The sequence below is a fragment of the Saccopteryx bilineata genome, chromosome 3, assembly GCF_036850765.1.
Source record: "Saccopteryx bilineata isolate mSacBil1 chromosome 3, mSacBil1_pri_phased_curated, whole genome shotgun sequence".
In the NCBI taxonomy this organism is placed as follows: domain Eukaryota; kingdom Metazoa; phylum Chordata; class Mammalia; order Chiroptera; family Emballonuridae; genus Saccopteryx; species Saccopteryx bilineata.
The window spans coordinates 99,274,492-99,293,051 of NC_089492.1; the positions used below are offsets into that span (position 1 = coordinate 99,274,492).

At 41.0% G+C, this 18,560-nt stretch overlaps 1 protein-coding gene and 1 non-coding gene across 8 annotated transcripts in view; one reads left to right on the top strand and one right to left on the bottom strand.

The window, feature by feature from the left end:
• The window catches only part of MTA3 (metastasis associated 1 family member 3), a 194,248-nt gene that overhangs the window by 74,987 nt on the left and 100,701 nt on the right, over positions 1 to 18,560 (top strand). The window lies entirely within an intron of this gene.
• TRNAS-AGA (transfer RNA serine (anticodon AGA)) lies at positions 2,966 to 3,041 on the bottom strand. The gene has a single exon. It is a non-coding gene; the product is annotated as a tRNA-Ser (tRNA).

The following is an 18,560-nucleotide window of genomic DNA, read 5'->3' on the forward strand; positions in this document are numbered from 1 at the left end:
TATGTGTAGTTGTTGGCTTTTGGATTTACATTGCTGGAATTTACTTAGAATGACAGAGGAGCTGTGTGTAGTTTCCTCTCGTGCTAACTAGTGTGTATTCTGCGCCTCTAATGTCATCTTTGCTCTTTCTAGGTTGGTTGGTTGGTTTTTCTTTTTTTTCTTTTTCTTTTTGTATTTTTCTGAAGCTGGAAACGGGGAGAGACAGTCAGACAGACTCCCGCATGCGCCCGACCGGGATCCACCGGCACGCCCACCAGGGGCGAAGCTCTGCCCACCAGGGGGCGATGCTCTGCCCCTCTGGGGTGTCGCTCTGCTGCGACCAGAGCCACTCTAGCGCCTGGGGCAGAGGCCAAGGAGCCATCCCCAGAGCCCGAGCCATCTTTGCTCCAATGGAGCCTTGGGTGCGGGAGGGGAAGAGAGAGACAGAGAGCAAGGGGGGGAGTGGAGAAGCAAATGGGTGCTTCTCCTATGTGCCCTGGCCGGGAATCGAACCCGGGTCCCCCGCACGCCAGGCCGACGCTCTACCGTTGAGCCAACCAGCCAGGGCCGGTTGGTTTTTCAATATGTGAGAAATATGGTTGGAAAATGAATGATGGAACAGCAGGAGAGGAAGACAGTTAAATAAAGAAAGAGTGCTTATTCAAAAACGAATCCAAGTGTCACTGTCTTAGGATAGGCAAAGATTTCTTGATTGTAAAGTGAATATTTTCTTGAAATTGTACTATTTCACCGTTTGTATTTAAGTTTGTTTTATCTGTACGATATAAAGAGGGAGGGTCAGTTAGAAAACTAAGTTTAAAAAGATAAATTTATAATATCATAAAAACCCACCAAACACCAAGAAATAAATTTAAAAAAAGATATGTCAAAAAGGGGAAAGATGTGTATAAACTACAAATATTGCCTTACGTAAATGCAGGGTAAATAAATGCATGACAGTATGTCAGTTTTTCCCTAATTGTTCCAGATTCAATATCGTTCTGAAGAAAAGCTCAGCAGTGTGTGTATTAAGTGTAAGCATGTGTAAGTTAAGCTGATTGCAAAATGGATGGGAATGAAAAGGATCAAGAAAGGCGAAAATAAGGAGTTTTCAAAGCATGGTTCGTGTACTCCAGGGTGTCCCCCTGGACCTTTTCGGGGCTTTGTGAGGTCAAAACTATTTTCAAAACAACATTATGATTATTTGCCTTTTCCCTGTGTCAATTTTGCAGAAGCAAATAGTATGTGCAAAAGCAGTGGTGGATAAACTGGTGCCATAGCACAAACCAAGGTAGTGGCACTAAACTACTATAATGGTCATGGTATTCTTCACTTCCATGCCTTTGCAGTGAAAACAAAAAAATGACACTAAAGACTGTTCTTGACAAAACAGTACAATTTATTAATTTTAATAAATCTTGACCCTTCATGTCTTTTTTTTTAATTAAGGAAAAATTCACACATCAAATTTACTATTATACAGTGTACAATTTAGTGGCATTCAGTATATTGACAATTTTGTGAAATCATTTATCTTGTTTCAAGTGATTACACATCTTTTTAACCTTCTGTGCGATGAAAGGCAGTGTGCATAAATTACTTATGCTCCACATGGAAGTGAGATGGTCATTTAACAAACATTCCTGGGATTGTTTGAAATGTAAGCTGAACTAGCTGCCATGAACACCATTTTTACTTGAAGTAACCTCTAAAAGACAAACTGTGGTTATTTAGACATGAGTATTTGGTGGATGTTTTTGAAAATGAAGTAAATTTGTTACTTAGGTGAAAATCAAGTTGTCTACCAAGCCAGATGTTGAAGAGATTTGCAAAAACAAAGCAGTACCACTGTTCTCATGCAATTGTTTTGGATAATATAGTAATTATTTATAACAAATATTTACTAACATATTTTATTTATTTTTATTTTAAATTAATTAGTAAATGTTGAAGTTGTTTTTCAATTTTAAACATGATAAATACATACAAATAGATAAAACTCAAAAAGGCAAAATTTTTTGAGGTCCTCAGTAATTTTTAGGAATATAAAAATCTTGAGACAAAAAAGTTTGAGAATCATTGAAGAATGAAAGTGTTAGAGGCTATATCACTAGATATTAAGACACTTGTATAGATAATTAAAGTATGGTATTATTAGCAAATATGCTTAGAAATAAACCAACGGAACATAATAGAAAAGCCAGAAGAAACCCACATATATAATACAACTTCAGATTTGATTGACAGCACCATTGCAATATGGTAGGGGGAGGGTAGTCTTTTTAGGAAATGGTGCCAGGTACCTTGGGTGGCCATAGGGGAAAATAAATGAAGGCTTACCCCCCATTTTATTGACGAATAAGGGTTTTATATCTTACTATCTTACTGTTTGAATTCTGCTGACTGTATCCCCATGTTGTCCTCTACCATGTCCCTCTCTCCCTAATATTCCCCATGAATTGGTAATTGAGTATAGAGGATGTGGTTTGGTTTCTTCTTTTTCTTTTCTTTTCTTTCTTTTCTTTTTTTTTTTGGTGGGGAATAAAGACGATCAAGACACAAAACTTCTTCCTAGGTGGTATTGTGTATCAGGAGATAGAATTCTTTTTTGGATGTTACTGGTATTTGATGATTATTATCTAGAGATCCATTAATTCATAGTTGTCTTTTTTTTTTTTTCATTTTTCTGAAGCTGGAAACGGGGAGAGATAGTCAGACAGATTCCTGCATGCGCCCGACCGGGATCCACCTGGCACGCCCACCATGGGGCAACGCTCTGCCCACCAGGGGGCGATGCTCTGCCCATCCTGGGCGTCGCCATAGTGCGACCAGAGCCACTCTAGCGCCTGAGGCAGAGGCCACAGAGCCATCCTCAGCACCCGGGCCATCTTTGCTCCAATGGAGCCTCGGCTGCGGGAGGGGAAGAGAGAGACAGAGAGGAAAGCGCGGCGGAGGGGTGGAGAAGCAAATGGGCGCTTCTCCTGTGTGCCGTGGCCGGGAATCGAACCCGGGTCCTCCGCACTCTAGGCCGACGCTCTACCGCTGAGCCAACCGGCCAGGGCCCATAGTTGTCTTAATTAGAGTGGTGACATTCTAATTATACACTTCCTTCATATACTAGTTGGAAGACTTCTGTCTTTTTGGTTCTGATTTTTAATTTTAGTTTTATGGTTGACTGTATTATACCTTACAGCAGAGGTTCTCTTTTTTTTTCTTCCTTTTTTGTATTTTTCTGAAGTTGGAAACGGGGAGGCAGTCAGACAGACTCCCGCATGCCCCCAACCGGGATCCACCCGGCATGCCCACCAGGGGGCAATGCTCTGCCCATCTGGGACGTCGCTCTGCCACAACCAGAGTCATTCTAGCGTCTGAGGCAGAGGCCACAGAGCCATCCTCAGCGCCCGGGGAAATGCTGCTCCAATGGAGCCTCTGCTGCGGGAGGAGAAGAGAGAGACAGAGAGGAAGGAGAGGGGGAGGGGTGGAGAAGCAGATGGGTGCTTCTCCTGTGTGCCCTGGCCGGAATCGAACCCAGGACTCCCGCACGCCAGGCCGACGCTCTACCACTGAGCCAACTGGCCAGGGCCGAGGTTCTCAATTTTATCAGACTCAAATTCTCTTACATATACTTCCTTTATTATTTTGGAATGAAATTCATAGGTAATTTATTACTATACACATGATACATAGCTTGGCTTGCTGTTTTGGGTTAAAATATATTTTCCCTCAAAACTTTGTCCTCAAGTGTCTATTGTCATTGAACAGTAGTTTTGTATCACATAAATTCTCCATTCTTTGCATATTACCTGTTTTTCCTCCTCTCTTAAATTTTCTTAGAATTCTCATACCCACCATATCCTGAAATTTCAGCTTCAATCGTGAGGCTATTTGGTAGATCATTTTAGATACCTATCTTCCTTTATAGCTGGGAATTTTTTCCTACTGTTTCTTTTATATTGTTTTCTCTTTCCAGCACTTCTATAGCTTGTATGTTAGATCTCTCTTTTCTTGTATTTTTATCTCTTTGGTTTTTGAGCTAAATCTTTTTTTTTTTTTTTAATCCATTTTTAGAGAGGAGAGAGAGAGGTAGAGAGAGAGACAGAGAGAGAGAAGGGGGGAGGAGCTGGAAGCATCAACTCCCATATGTGCCTTGACCAGGCAAGCCCAGGGTTTCAAACCGGTCACCTCAGCATTTCCAGGTCGACGCTTTATCCACTGCGCCACCACAGGTCAGGCCTTGAGCTAAATCTTTGACTTTTACTTCCAGCCTATCTACTGATATTTTAATTTTGCCAGTCACATTTTAAAATTTCAGAGGCTCCTTATTATTCTTCAGTGCATCCTCATCCTATTTTTGTTTTATGAATGCAGTATCCTTACAAATCTTTTAAAAAATTTTAATTTGCATCTCAAAATTCTCTTTGGTTGCTTAAACCACCTATCTTTCCTACAGGTTCAGTTTTTGTTCTTTGATTTTTTTAGTATTTATCTTCTGGGTTGTTATCTTTCTTCTAATATTAGGTGATTCATGGCTGACTGATCCTATTTACAATCAAGAGAGTAACAGCAAGGCCGTGCAGGAGCTCCTCTGTGAGGGCAGACTTGGCTGGTAGGCTTCCAGATAGGATGTAGAGCTGGCTCTTCCAGGTCCTATTCTCACTGCAGCTTTTCTAGGGCTCTGCTATGTAAATCAGTTTGATTTTCCCTAACATCAGTTCTCTTTATGCATGTTTTGGACTGTGTTTCTTAATGATTTTTCTCTTGTTTAATGCTGTTAGCTAAGCCATGTTTAACAATAATGTATATAGTGGACATTTGTGCCTTTCTATTCTCACAAGCTGTAATTTGAAAAAAATTTGGTTCATGTTTTACCTAGAGCAATTAATGTTTGAAGGTAGACTTTTTCTTTAGATGGTCACACATATCAGCAACTAACAAATGAACAAATGCCTGTCTGTAAGCAGAGGTCTTTTGTTTTTAAACAAATGATGTTCCGAAGACTGTAAAGCTGTAGCTAAGGGGTCAGGAACCTTTTTGGCTGAGAGAGCCATGTACGCCACATATTTTAAAATATATTTATAATTCTGTGAGAGCCATACAATGACCTGTGTAAATTACACATTATTCAATAAAAATTTGGTGTTGTCCCAGAGGACAGCTGTGATTGGCTCCAGCCACCCGCAACCATGAACATGAGCATTAGGAAATGAATGGATTGTAATACATGAGAATGTTTTATATTTTTAACGTTATTATTTTTTTTATTAAAGATTTGTCTGCAAGCCAGATACAGCCATCAAAAAAGCCTCATCTGGCTGGTGAGCCATAGGTTCCCAACCCCTGCTGTAGCTAGTAGATGGCAGTTGATGGGACTAGATGGCCATGAGGAGTTTATTGTGAATTACTATGGTTGGCGATGGTATACCCATTTTGGATGAATGTTTGGAATAATTTGGGATCCATAAGAAGTGGGTGATAGAGAAGTTCTTTTTGTTGTCAGGATCACAGAAAATTGACTAACTCCTTTATTTTAAAATTTGAAACATTTGTAGAGGTATGTACTATATTGACATGGTTCAGAAATCACAATATGGGGTATATAATAAAAATTGTCAAATCGGTACTCCCCCAGCCTATTAATGTTTCTAGAATCTTACTGTTTTTTAAATTGATTTTAATTTATTGTATTTAAATAGATTCTAGTGTTGCCCCCTTCCCCCATATTCCCCTCAATATCTCCCTTGCCCCCCTTCCCATAGCACCCTACCCCCTTCTCTTCAGCTTTATCCCATCCTATCATCCCCTTTCCCTCTGTCCTCTTTTCCTCTGTTCCCTTTGATCCCTCCTCTATCTCAATTTCATTCCTCTGTTCTCTGTTCCTTGGATTCCTTAAATGAGTGAGTTCATATGATATTTTTCTTTTTCTGCCTGGCTTATTTCATTTAACATAATAGTTTCCATGTCCATCCATGTTGTCGCAAAAGGTAAGATTTCTTTCTTTTTCATGGTCCCATAGTATTCCATTGTATACATGTACCACAGCTTTTTAATCCACTCGTCCACTGACGGACACATGGGCTGTTTCTAGATCTTCGCTATTGTGAACAATGCTGCCATAAACATGGAGGTACATATCTCCTTTTGAGACAGTGCTATGGTGTTCTTGGGGTATATTCCTAAAAGTGGGATAGCTGGGTTAAGAGGCAGTTCAATTTTTAATTTTTTGAGGAATCTCCATACTGTTTTCTACAGTGGCTGCACCAGTCTGCATTCCCACCAGCAGTGCAGGAGGGTCCTCCTTTTCTCCACATTCTCGCCAGCACTTATTCTGTGTTGTTTTGTTGATGAGTGCCATTCTGACTGGTGTGAGGTGATATGTCATTGTGGTTTTAATTTGCATTTCTCTAATGATTAGTGATGTTAAGCATTTTTTTATGTGCCTATTGGCCATCTGTATATCTTTTTTGGAGAAGTGTCTATTCATTTCTTTTGCCAATTTTTTTATTGGATTATTTTCCTGGTGTTGAGTTTTATAAGTTCTTTATAAATTTTGATTATTAACCCCTTATCAGACGTATTGTCGAAATGGTTCTCCCATTGTGTAGTTTATCTTTTTATTCTGTTCTTATTGTCTTTAGCTGTGCAAAAGCTTTTTAGTTTGATATAGTCCCATTTGTTTATCCTGTCTTATTTCACTTCCCCATGGAGATAAATTGGCAAATATATTGCTGCGAAAGATGTCAGAGAGCTTACTGCCTATGTTTTCTTCTAAGATGCTTATCGTTTCATGGCTTACATTTAAGTCGTTACTCATTTTGAATTTATTTTTGTGAATGGTATAAGTTGGTGATCTGGTTTCATTTTTTTGCAGATAGTTGTCCAATTTTCCCAACAACATTTGTTGAAGAGGTTGTCTTTTACTCCATTGTATGCTCTTACCTCCTTTGTCAAATATCAGTTGTCCATAAAGGTGTGGGTTTATTTTTGGGTTCTCTGTTCTGTTCCATTGATATATATGCCTGTTCTTAAGCCAGTACCAAGCTGTTTTGAGTACAATGGCCTTGTAGTATAAATTGATATCAGTAAGTGTGATACCTCCCACTTTATTCTTCCTTTTTAAGATTGCTGAGGCTGTTCGTGTTCTTCTTTGGTTCCATATGAATTTTTGGAATATGTGTTCTATATCTTTGAAGTATGTCATTGGTATTTTAATCAGTATTGCATTGAATTTATAAATTGCTTTGGGTAATATAGACATTTTAATGATGTTTAGTCTTCCTAACTAGGAGCACAGTATATGCTTCCACTTGTATGTATCATCCTTGATTTCTTTTATCAATGTTTTATACAATAATTTTCCAAGTACAAGTTCTTAATCTACTTAGCTAAATTTACTCCTGGGTACTTTATTTTTTTGGTTGCAATAGTGGAAGGCGATTGTTTCCTTAATTTTTCTTTCTGACAGTTCATTGTTGGTGTATAAGAACGCCTCTGATTTCTGAGTATTAATTTTATATCCTGCCACCTTGCTGAATTCATTTATCAGGTCCAGTAGTTTTTTGACTGAGACTTTAGGGTTTTCTATATACAATATGATATCATCTGTAAATAATGATAGTTTTACTTCTTCTTTTCCAATTTGGATGCCTTTTATTTCTTCTTCTTGTCTGATTACTGTGGCTGGATCTTCTGTATCCCAGTCCGACACTCTATTCACTACGCCACTGCCTGGTCAGGCTGGGTCCTGTTTTCTCTATGCAGCTACTCTATGGCTTTTGAGTGGATCATTTAATCCATTCACATTTAAGGTTATTATTGATATATAGTTGTTTATTGCCATTTTATTCTTTAAAGCTGTATTCCTCTTTTGCTATGTTCTTTTCCCCCTTTGATCTGTTTACAATGGCCCCTTAACATTTCTTGTAGCATTGGTTTGGTTGTTGTGAATTCCTTGAGTTTTTCTTTTTTGTCTGGGAAGCTTTTTATTTCTCCTTCAATTTTAAAGGATAGCCTTGTTGGATAAAGTAGTCTTGGCTCTTGTTCTGCATTACTTTGAATATTTCTTGCCATTCCTTTCTGGCCTCAAGTGTTCCTGTTGAAAAGTCAGATGTCTTCCTTATGGGGCTCCTTTGTAGGTGATAGCTTTTTTTTCTCTAGCATAGTGTTTCCCAACCTTTTTTGTGCCATGCCCCACCTTAACCTTTCTAAAATTTTTATGTCCCCCCCTATGTAACATACATAATTTTTAACATTAAAAAATTGATTTGCTCACTTAATAAACATAAATGATAGGTTCTAGGAAGAAATCACTATGAAATTGTTAACAAAACACAGTAAGTAAAATTTCAAAACATATAATGAAAAACAGAAATTTAAATTCCAAATAATTTTAATACAGATTTTTCTATATTAACTTATTATTTTAATTTAGTGTGATCCTTGCGCTTGATGCTTGCTGCACAGAGATTTTATATTAGGTTCCAATTTGGTTAGCTTTAGTCTCAAGTCTCCACGTTGTGTTATATCCAGCCAATTTCTTTTTTTTTTTTTACCAGTAAATCATTTACAGCACTAAATCCACATTCAGCTAAAAATGAAGATGGAAACGGTAGCAATAGTTTTCTTGCACATTTGGTTGAATTTGGGTATTTGATTTCTGTTTCCTCATAAAGCCATGCCATCGCTCCTTTGATATTAAATAAAGCCTTAACTGACTCGTCATTTTGCAATTCTGCGAGTTCTTCTTGATACTGCATATTTGATATATCAGACAAATCCACTAACATTGGCTGCATGATCCATGTTGGGAAATCAATTTGTTTTAAATCAGAAAATCTTTCTTTTAAATCAGCCGATAGAATATTCAAATGATTGACAATAACAAGTAAAGCGGTATCAGTTACTTCACATTTTTGGAGCCAGTGAAACTGTTTATAAAGTTTTTGTTGTTAATATGTTTCTGATATAACTCAATATTGGTAATGAAACCAAATATCTTTGCTTTTGCATCGACAAGAGTTTTATTTGTTCCTTGAAGTTGCTTATTTAATATATTTAGTTTTTCAAAGCTATCGGCTAAATAACTCACAAATGCTTTACCATCTATTGTTAACAGATACTTCATTTCAGGTTTGTCGCTTAAAAAATCACTAAGAGTATCAAACAGTTCCATAAATCTTTTCAAACAGTTTCCTTTAGATAGCCATCTTACTTCAGAATGAAGTAAAAGTCTCACATGGTCTTCATTTTGTTCTTCACAAAATAGCTTGAAAAGACGCTCACATTTGGCACTAGCTTTAATAGCATTAACACACTTTATTACTGTATGTAATACTTCATTCAGAACAGGCAAGATGTTTTTAGCTACCAAGTTTTCCCTATGAATAAAACAATGCACAAGAATCATTTCTGGATTTGCATCTTTCATCAATTTTAAGCAGCCATTTTTCTTGCCCATCATATTGGGAGCACCATCTGCAGCACAAGACGTTATATTTTTCATTGGTATATCATTGACATCTAAGTAGTTTTTTAGCTTATTATATATATCTTTGGAGGTAGTGTTGCTTTCTAATCTTTTACAGAACAACATTTCTTCAGCAAAATGTCCTTTATCAATATATCTTACGTAAGTTATCAATACTGCCTCACTGTCTCTCAAAGTTGATTCATCCATTTGCAAGGAGAATTTTCTTGTTTTCAGCTTTTCAATAAGTTGTTTTTCAATATCCTCACTCATTTCATCTATTCTTCTGCTAACAGAATTGTTACTGAGTGGCATAGCTTTTACATCTTTGTCATCTTTTGCAAGAACCGTTTTAAGAAATGCTGATATTGATGGTTTTATTAAATTCTCTCCTATAGTGTGATTTTCTCCAGTTTTAGCGATGAATAAAGAAATTTGATAACTACCCTCAGGAACATGATTATTAGTTGAAATATGAGCAGTAAATAGAGACTTTAATGTTGTTCTTTTTCAAAAATTTTCTTTAAAGTTTTAAAGTAACTCAAATCTGAATTAATATGAGCACTATGTTTCGCCTTCAAATGCGCCTCAAGATGACCTTGTTTCATTGATTTGTTGGTCAAGCATTGCTGGCATAAAAGACAAGAAGGAATCCGCTCATCGTGAACAGCGAGTATGAAACCAAATTTTAAATATTCCTCCGAATATTGACGAGTTTTTTTCTTGCTTGCAGCACTCATTTTACTATGGGCTATAATAAAAATAAGATCAATTAAAGACTAATATTAAAATATGTGTTAAAATATATTCAATGTGACACAGAGTAAACGTATACTAAAAATTTATATTTATTTAAATGTATATAACACATTTACTACACTACCACCACAAATCAAAAGGTATCTATATTTTTTCCACTTGACAAAATTTTCTGGAATGTTATGCTTCTAAAATTAAAATAGTTGTGCATGCACTATTATAGCCCCAATAATATTTATAAAATATTATTGCTTTCTAGCCCCGATGCAAGAAGTACTTAATAAAGAGTTTAATATTGATAAAAATAAAATCAAATACTTACCAATTATATCTATACAATATATATATGTATATTTATTAAATCAACAAGCTTTTACAACAGTTTTGACTGACACTTATTTCAAATTAATACCAACTGAATAATGTGAAACACTACAGAAGTTGCGGTGGGCCAATTAGGTGAGAATAACTGCGTTGTTTAGTGAGTTTTTAAAACGTTCGGGTTCCCCTGCGGTAGACGGCACGCTCCGCAGTGAACCCAGGACAAAGTTTACTTGACGACGCCAATCACCCAGTTGATATTTTGGTCTCATCAAACGAAATTATACTTAATAATTATTTACCGCAATTATTTAAGAATTGCATTTTTTGTTAAATTTGGCACCGATATCTAGCATTGCATTTAAATGGCCTGGGGCGAAAGAGTTAATGTCGAGTCCATTTTCAAATTGCCCCCCTTAACTATCGAATTGCCCCCCTGTGGTGTGTGGGCCCCACGCTGGAAACACTGCTCTAGCAGCTTTTAATATTTTCTCTTTATCACTTAGCTTTGGTATTTTAATTATGATGTGTCTTGGTATAGATTTCCTTGGGTTTCTCTTTAATGGAATTCTCTGTGCTTCTTGAACTTGTGTGACTTTTTCCTGCATCAATTTAGGGAAGTTTTCAGCTATGATTTGATTGAACAAAGTTTCTATCCTTTGTTTTTTCTCTTCTTCTTCAGGAACCCCTATGCTGTGGATGTTATTTCTCTTCTTGTTACAGAGCTCTCTTAGACTTCCCTCAGATTTTTTGAGTCTCTTTTCTATTTGCTGCTCTGCTTCTGTGCCTTCATTTATCTTGTCCTCTTAACTCACTGATTCGATCTTCAGATTCATCCATCCTGTTTTTAATTCCTTCCACTGTGGTCTTCATTTCTGATATTGTATTTGTCATTTCTGACTGATTCTTTTTTTAATATTTCAGTGTCCTTTTTTATACTTGCTATCTCTTTTAGTATATGTGCTGCCGAAGCGATCACGTCTTGCTATCTCTTTATTTAGTTGTTTATTATGATCATCTGTTGCTGATCTAAGATCTTTCAGCATCGTAACAATCATTATTTTAAACTCTGCATCTGGTAATTTGGTTATATCTGACTCATTCAAGTCCTTTTCTAGGGATTTCTCTTTATTCAATTGGGTTGCATTTCTCTGCCTTCCCATTTTGTCTGTGCATAAGAAGGGTGTGGACACTGGAGCCTAGTGGGTGTGGCCTCTGCATTCCCTAAGTGTGGTCTGTCGGCAGGTCTGCCATCACCTCTGCCACTGCCTCGGGCGTTCGGGTGTGGGCATTTCCTTGCCTGGCCAGCTGCAGCTATTGCTGCAGTTTTTGCTTCTCCTCCACAGGAGGAGCTGTGTTCACGTTCCTAGGTCTACAAGCCATGGCCTTCGCCCCACCGCCACAGGTGGGGCTCCTTGCTGCACTCGGGCCGCAAGCCTTGGCACCACAGGCAGGGGTGAGCACCTTTGCTCAGCTGCGGGTCTCTGCCTAGTTCCGGGCTTTCACCCTGCCCCCATGGGTGGAGCTGCACTCGTTAGTCAGGCACAAGCCCTGGGCTCCACAGGCTGGGCGGGGCTGCGCACCTGTGCTCAGCTGTGGGTCTCTGCAGATCCCAGGCTTTCGACTTTCCCCGGCAGGTGGGATTGCATGTGGGCCCACAGCCTGCGGGACCACTTTCGTGCGCCCGTTTGGCCCCTGTTAGGTGAGACTGAGCTCACGCCAGGCCACCATTGTGGCGGGCCTGACTTCTGCCCCCGCTCGTCCTCTGGCTAGCCCGCAGCAGTGTGGTTGGGGGCACTGCATCTCATCCCCTAGCACTCAATACTGTATTCTTTAAGGTTCCCTTTTTCTAAGCGACTCTGCTCTGAGTGTGGCGTGAGAGCTTGTTTGACTGGTGTCCTGCTTCCCTTTGCTGGTAGTGCTGATTCCAGGGGAAATATTCACTTCAGATTTGGGGAGTGACTCAGCCCAGGGGTTAGGGTGGCTCTCCCTCAAAGTGTTTGTCCTGTGCCTCCTAGATTATACTCTCTTTCTGCTATTTTAGTCCTCTCCTCTCTCCCCATCCCCCAGAACCCCGGTTGAGTGGTTGTGAAAGAGGTTTCATGTGCTGTCCCTTTAAGAACAATCCTGGGTCTGAGAAATCTGTCTCTTTCTCACAAACAGTATCCTGACTTGTTTGGAGCTAATTACTGTCTATATGCTTCTTCTAGGCTCTGGGGCTACAGGCTGGGGCTTTGTTTCTGGGGCCTAGGGCCCTCCCCTGTCCACTAAACTCACTTCCTGCCACGTGAGTCTCTCCGGGCTGCGTTCGCTGCCGTTCACTCCTGGGAGCTGGGCAACCCTCTCTGCATTTCCGCTTTTTCTACAAGTCTCTGTGTGGTTTCTTTGGTGTTCCTTGGTTAAAGCGTCCTCTTAGTTTAGTCCAAAGTTTGTTTCTCCAGATGATGGTTCTTAAAATTAAGTTGTAATCTACTTTGGTTCTGGGAGGTAGAAGTTGGTATGTCCGCCTACTCCATCGCCATCTTGCCACCGTCCTAGAATCTTATTGTTAAAGAATAACTTTGAAGATCTAAACTGAATAAATTTGAAGATATAATTGGCTTTATTAAATGAATCATTAGTTGGGCATCATCCCATCTAGCAAATAGAAGGGAGCTCCAAAGGTCTGTACAAAATAGAAAGTTTTTATGAGCAAGGAGGGTGGAACAAGGAGGCTATAAGTGCATTATTGTAGGCAAGGTCACCTTGCATTAGGAGAAGGCAGGAGGTTTTATTAGGCAGATTATCTCATTAGTGTTGATCAGGGTATTCCAGACTCATTAGTTTAAAGCCCTACTCCTGGGAGAGACTAAAACTTCAGGTAGATTAGGTATTAAGACTAGGTGGGGTTTATCACAAGTGAGTTCATTTTGGGTCTGTTGTTTCTTTTTAACATTATGTATACTTGCAGAAACTGTATGTCAGTGGTCCCCAACCCCCGGGCCGCGGACTGGTACTGGTCCGTGGGCCATTTGGTACTGGTCCGTAGAGAAAGAATAAATAACTTACATTATTTCTGTTTTATTTATATTTAAGTCTGAATAATGTTTTTTTTTTTTTTTTTTTTTTTTTTTTTTACAGAGGCAGAGATAGACAGGGACAGACAGACAGGAACACAGAGAGATGAGAAGCATCAATCATCAGTTTCTCGTTGCGCATTGCGACTTCTTAGTTGTTCATTGATTGCTTTCTCACATGTGCCTTGACCGTGGGCCTTCAGCAGACTGAGTAACCCCTTGCTGGAGCCAGCGACCTTGGGTCCAAGCTGGCGAGCTCTTTGCTCAAGCCAGATGAGCCCGCGCGCGACCTCGGAGTCTCGAACCTGGGTACTTCCGCATCCCAGTCCGACGCTCTATCCACTGCGCCACCGCCTGGTCAGGCAATGTTTTAGTTTTTAAAAATGACCAGATTCCCTCTGTTACATCCGTCTAAAACTTACTCTTGATGCTTGTCTCGGTCACGTGATACATTTTTCCGTCCCACCCTAAAGGCCGGTCCATGAAAATATTTTCTGACATTAAACCATTCCGTAGCCCAAAAAAGGTTGGGGACCACTGCTGTATGTTATAGTATTTCATATACATAGAGGCAATGAGATGTGTATGTGTGTGTCTAAGTAAATTGTGGAGTAAATTGTGATACTGTGATGATGTGCTTTATATATATATATATATATATATATATATATATATTAAGTGAGAGGCAGGGAGGCAGAGACACACTCCTGCGTGACAGGGATCCACCTGGTTAACCCCCTACCAGACAATGCCCTGCTTGTCTGGGCCATTGCTCTGTTGCTTGGCAACTGAACTGTTTATTTTAGTACCTGAAGTGAGGCCATGGTGCGCTGGGGTCAACTTTGCTCAAGCCATGGCACTAAGAGGGGAAGAGAGAGAAAAGAAAAGAGAGAGAGAGATGGGGAGGAGGGGTGTAGAAGCAGATGGTCACTTCTGTGTGCCCTGACCGGAAATTGGACCTGGGACTTTGACACGCCGGCTGACACTACCACTGAGCCAACGAGCCAGGGCCTAGTGATGTGCTTTTTAAATGAAATGTCTGGAAGATTTGCCTCATTCTTTACTATGGCTGTTTTGTACAGGGTGGATCAAAAGGAGATTTACAGTTATTAATATGGAAAATGATACAGTAATTAATATATAATAATATAAGAATAAACTGTTTCATGTCCTCATGACTATAAACCTCCTTTTGCTCCACCCTGTATTTCTAATAATCCTAATTGATGGATATTTGGTTCACTTTAGTCCTTTGCTGTGAAAAATAATAAACTTATACATGGATTCTTTCACATATGTGTGATTATGAGGAACAAAATAAATTATACCAAATAAAATACACAGAAATGTCCCAATTATGCTTTCTGGATTTTGTATTTCTTCATATTTCTGTATTGGTGAAAGCAGGGAGATTAAACTGAAAAGATTTGTATTTTGTGAAATTAATCTATAATGTATTTGCTGAGACCTTATTATCTTCAGAGAAAATATTTAAAAAGACTTAAGTTGATTGGAAAAATGCTAACTTTTAAGTATATATTTAATACACTAGAACTTCACTTGAATTAGTAGTCATTCTTCAGTTGGCTACTAATGTTACAGGAATTTACTTGGAATTGAATCTAAAAATATTCTTGCCTGATCTGTGGTGGCGCAATGGATCAAGTGTTGACCTGGAATGCTGAGGTTGCCAGTTCGCAACCCAGTATTTGCCAGGTCAGGGCACATGTGGGAGTTGATGCTTCCTGTTCCTTCTCCCTTCTCTTTCTTTCTCCTCTCTAAAAAAATGAATAAATTAAAAAAATCTTTGATAAATTCTTATAAAGGTTCTTTTCTTCCTCACATTTCATTATGCCAATATTTTTATTTTAAGATGTTAGATTTTAACCCTGGTTGGTTGTCTCAGTGGTAGAGCATCAGCCTGCCATGTGGAAGTCCCAGGTTTGATTCCCGGTCAGGGCACATAGGAGAAGCAACCACCTGCTCCTTACCCCCTCCCCCTCCTCTTTCTTTCTCTCTTTCCCTCCTACAGCCATGGCTTGATTGGTTCCAGCACAGGGTGCTGAGGATGGCTCCCTTGAGCCTCCACCTCAGACACTAAAAATAACTCAGTTGTGAGCAGGGCTCCAGATGGGCAGAACTTTGGCCCTAGACTGGGGATTGCTGGGTGGATCCCTGTTGGGGCACATGCAAGATTCTGTCTCTCTATTTCCCATACATTCACTTAAAAGAAAAATAAAAGATATTAGATTTTTGCAGTTTTCTTTGTGGACAAGTCCTGCTAGGAGTAAGGACAACGGAGACGCAAAGACCTGTCTCTGGAGACCAGGTTCAGTGACACAGATCCACTTTATTCAGGAAGTAAACTGGCTTATATACATGGGTTCAGCCAGTAGGATGGTACAGCGTGTCATTCATAGCCAATGGCTGAAAAGATCAGGGAGCTGCGTGGTTGGCGCTAAGTCACTTCCTTATAGCGGGCGAGCTTCCTTCCTGGGTGTGCCCAGGAGGCTTCTGGGAGCTGGAGGATTCTCACAGCATTGCATCAGTCACAGCTGCTAGGAATGTGCTCTATGCTCTACCCACATCTCCCCCTTCTCTTTTAATTAAGACCAATTGGACTTGATGAATGACAGCTTGCTGTTGTAGCTTCTGAATGCTACGCATTATGCAACGGAACCCTAGTAGAACTAAAACAACTATAATACCTATTATGCTATATGCTAATAGATTAGCTGGATTAAACAATGAGGCAAATTTCTGTAATGTTTGACTAGTTAGGAAATAGAATGGGGGTCTTAAACAGGGGATTCCTCCTAGGGGTCTGGATGTCATTTCCCTCCCATTGTGTTACAGAGACCTTCTAGGTGGCATTAAACACAGTTCCATTTTGATTGTAAAAAATAGACGTAGAGCCCTGGCCGGTTGGCTCAGCGGTAGAGCGTCGGCCTAGCGTGCGGAGGACCCGGGTTCGATTCCCGGCCAGGGCACACAGGAGAAGTGCACATTTGCTTCTCCACCCCTCCGCCGCGCCTTCCTCTCTGTCTCTCTCTTCCCCTCCCGCAGCCAAGGCTCCGTTGGAGCAGAGATGGCCCGGGCACTGGGGATGGCTCTGTGGCTTCTGCCCCAGGCGCTAGAGTGGCTCTGGTCGCAACACGGCGACGCCCAGGGTGGGCAGAGCGTCGCCCCTGGTGGGCGTGCCGGGTGGATCCCGGTCGGGCGCATGCGGGAGTCTGTCTGACTGTCTCTCCCTGTTTCCAGCTTCAGAAAAAAAAAAAAAAAAAAAAAATAGACGTAGGTCCATGCACGCCCCCTTCCCACAAAGGTCCCAGCGTCCAAACATGAAACGGATGGCTTGCCGTGGGCTGCATACTGCATATGGTTGCAAGGCACATTACACAAATTACAACAACATGACAAATCATACAATTTCAACAATTACAAAGGTACATTTCATGAGTCTCTGAGCACTTTGCCAAAAGCACAAAATGTCCTCAGCCTTCTTTCTAGCCATGGGAAAATCTTCCTGGGGCAGGGGAAGAGCCTCTAGCAAAGCCGCCCCTCACTCCCATCAGGGTATTTCACATTGTCCAAAATCCGTAAGTCCATCCAACAAAGGAGCCAGTGCTCATTTGGGTCATAGTCCAGGAAATCAGTCCATGCACATGAGGCCTCAGCCACCCCCCTCATCCCTGCCATCCTGGCAGGTCTTACACTGCCTCAAAGAGGAACACATGGCAATGGCTGTCAGCATTTCCATCTCTGCTCCGGAGAGCATGATGGCGTCCACCCCTATGTCCCAAAATGTCAGTGAACCCACCAGCAGCTTAGCAGGCACTCCCTGCCATTGCAGCGGCCACTCGGCAATGCAAGCCTGGCTCCGTTCATCCTCCCACCGCAGCTAGCACTGTTTACCTTCTGGAGTCTGAATCGCAACTCTGGCCCAATTCTCCTCATCCTCCAAAGATGAACTGAAAACACCAGCTCGCTGCCGGGCTTTGCCCCCGGCTGCTGCCGCCTGCGTCTGGGAGTCAGCGGTTAGTATAGCACACACAAGCAAGAACAGAGCACCAAGGCCTGGGGGCCCATCAGGGGCAATTCTCTAAACCTGCCCCACCAAAGCCTCTACATTCCCTCAGGTGATGGGGCGCATATGGCCACGAGGTCTTCTTCTGGAGTGCTGAGGACCTCCTCCCCTCAGGCATAGTCAGTTTGGAGAAGGCCAGTGCTGTAGCTTTGGACGGGTGAAGACTGAACCACTTAGTGGGTGTCAAGCAGGTTGGGGGGGTTCCTGGAAAATTTCCAAATTGGCTGAAAAACACAAGCATAACCTCTCTCTTATGTTAGAAGAGGGTGTGATCCCCACCACTGTGCCATGGCTGGGTCCTTCCAGCATCATTGAATTAAAAAAAATTTTTTTTTTTAAAGATTTTATTTATTCATTATAGAGAGGGGAGAGAGAGAGAGAGAGGAAGAAGGGGGGAGGAGCAGGAAGCATCAACTCCCGTATGCGCCTTGACCAGGCAAGCCCAGGGCTTTTAACCGGTAACCTCAGCGTTTCCAGGTTGACACTTTATCCACTGCACCACCACAGGTCAGGCCCTTCCAGCGTCATTTTAGAGAGAGGGGCAGGGGAGAGAGAGAGCGAGAGATACTGAAAAATAGACAAGACAGACAGAAAAAAGACACATGGGGGCGTATAGGCTGGCCCATGGGTCTGCAGCAGGAGCACGTGTTGGAGTTAAAGCTGGGCTAGAAAATGGCATCTGAGAGGCTGGGGTGGGGCATTGAGCCCCGGCAGGGAATGCAGAAGTAGCTACTTCTCCTTCAGGTGGCAGAGCTGATGGCACGGTTTCTAATGTATCTAGTTTCGTTTCTGCATGCTCGGCTGCAAGTCCATCAAACTCGGTGGCCCAACCCTTTTATTCCTCTACAGGGAGAGGCGAATATGGAGGTAGGGGTTCCTCTGAAAGAGGAGTAGC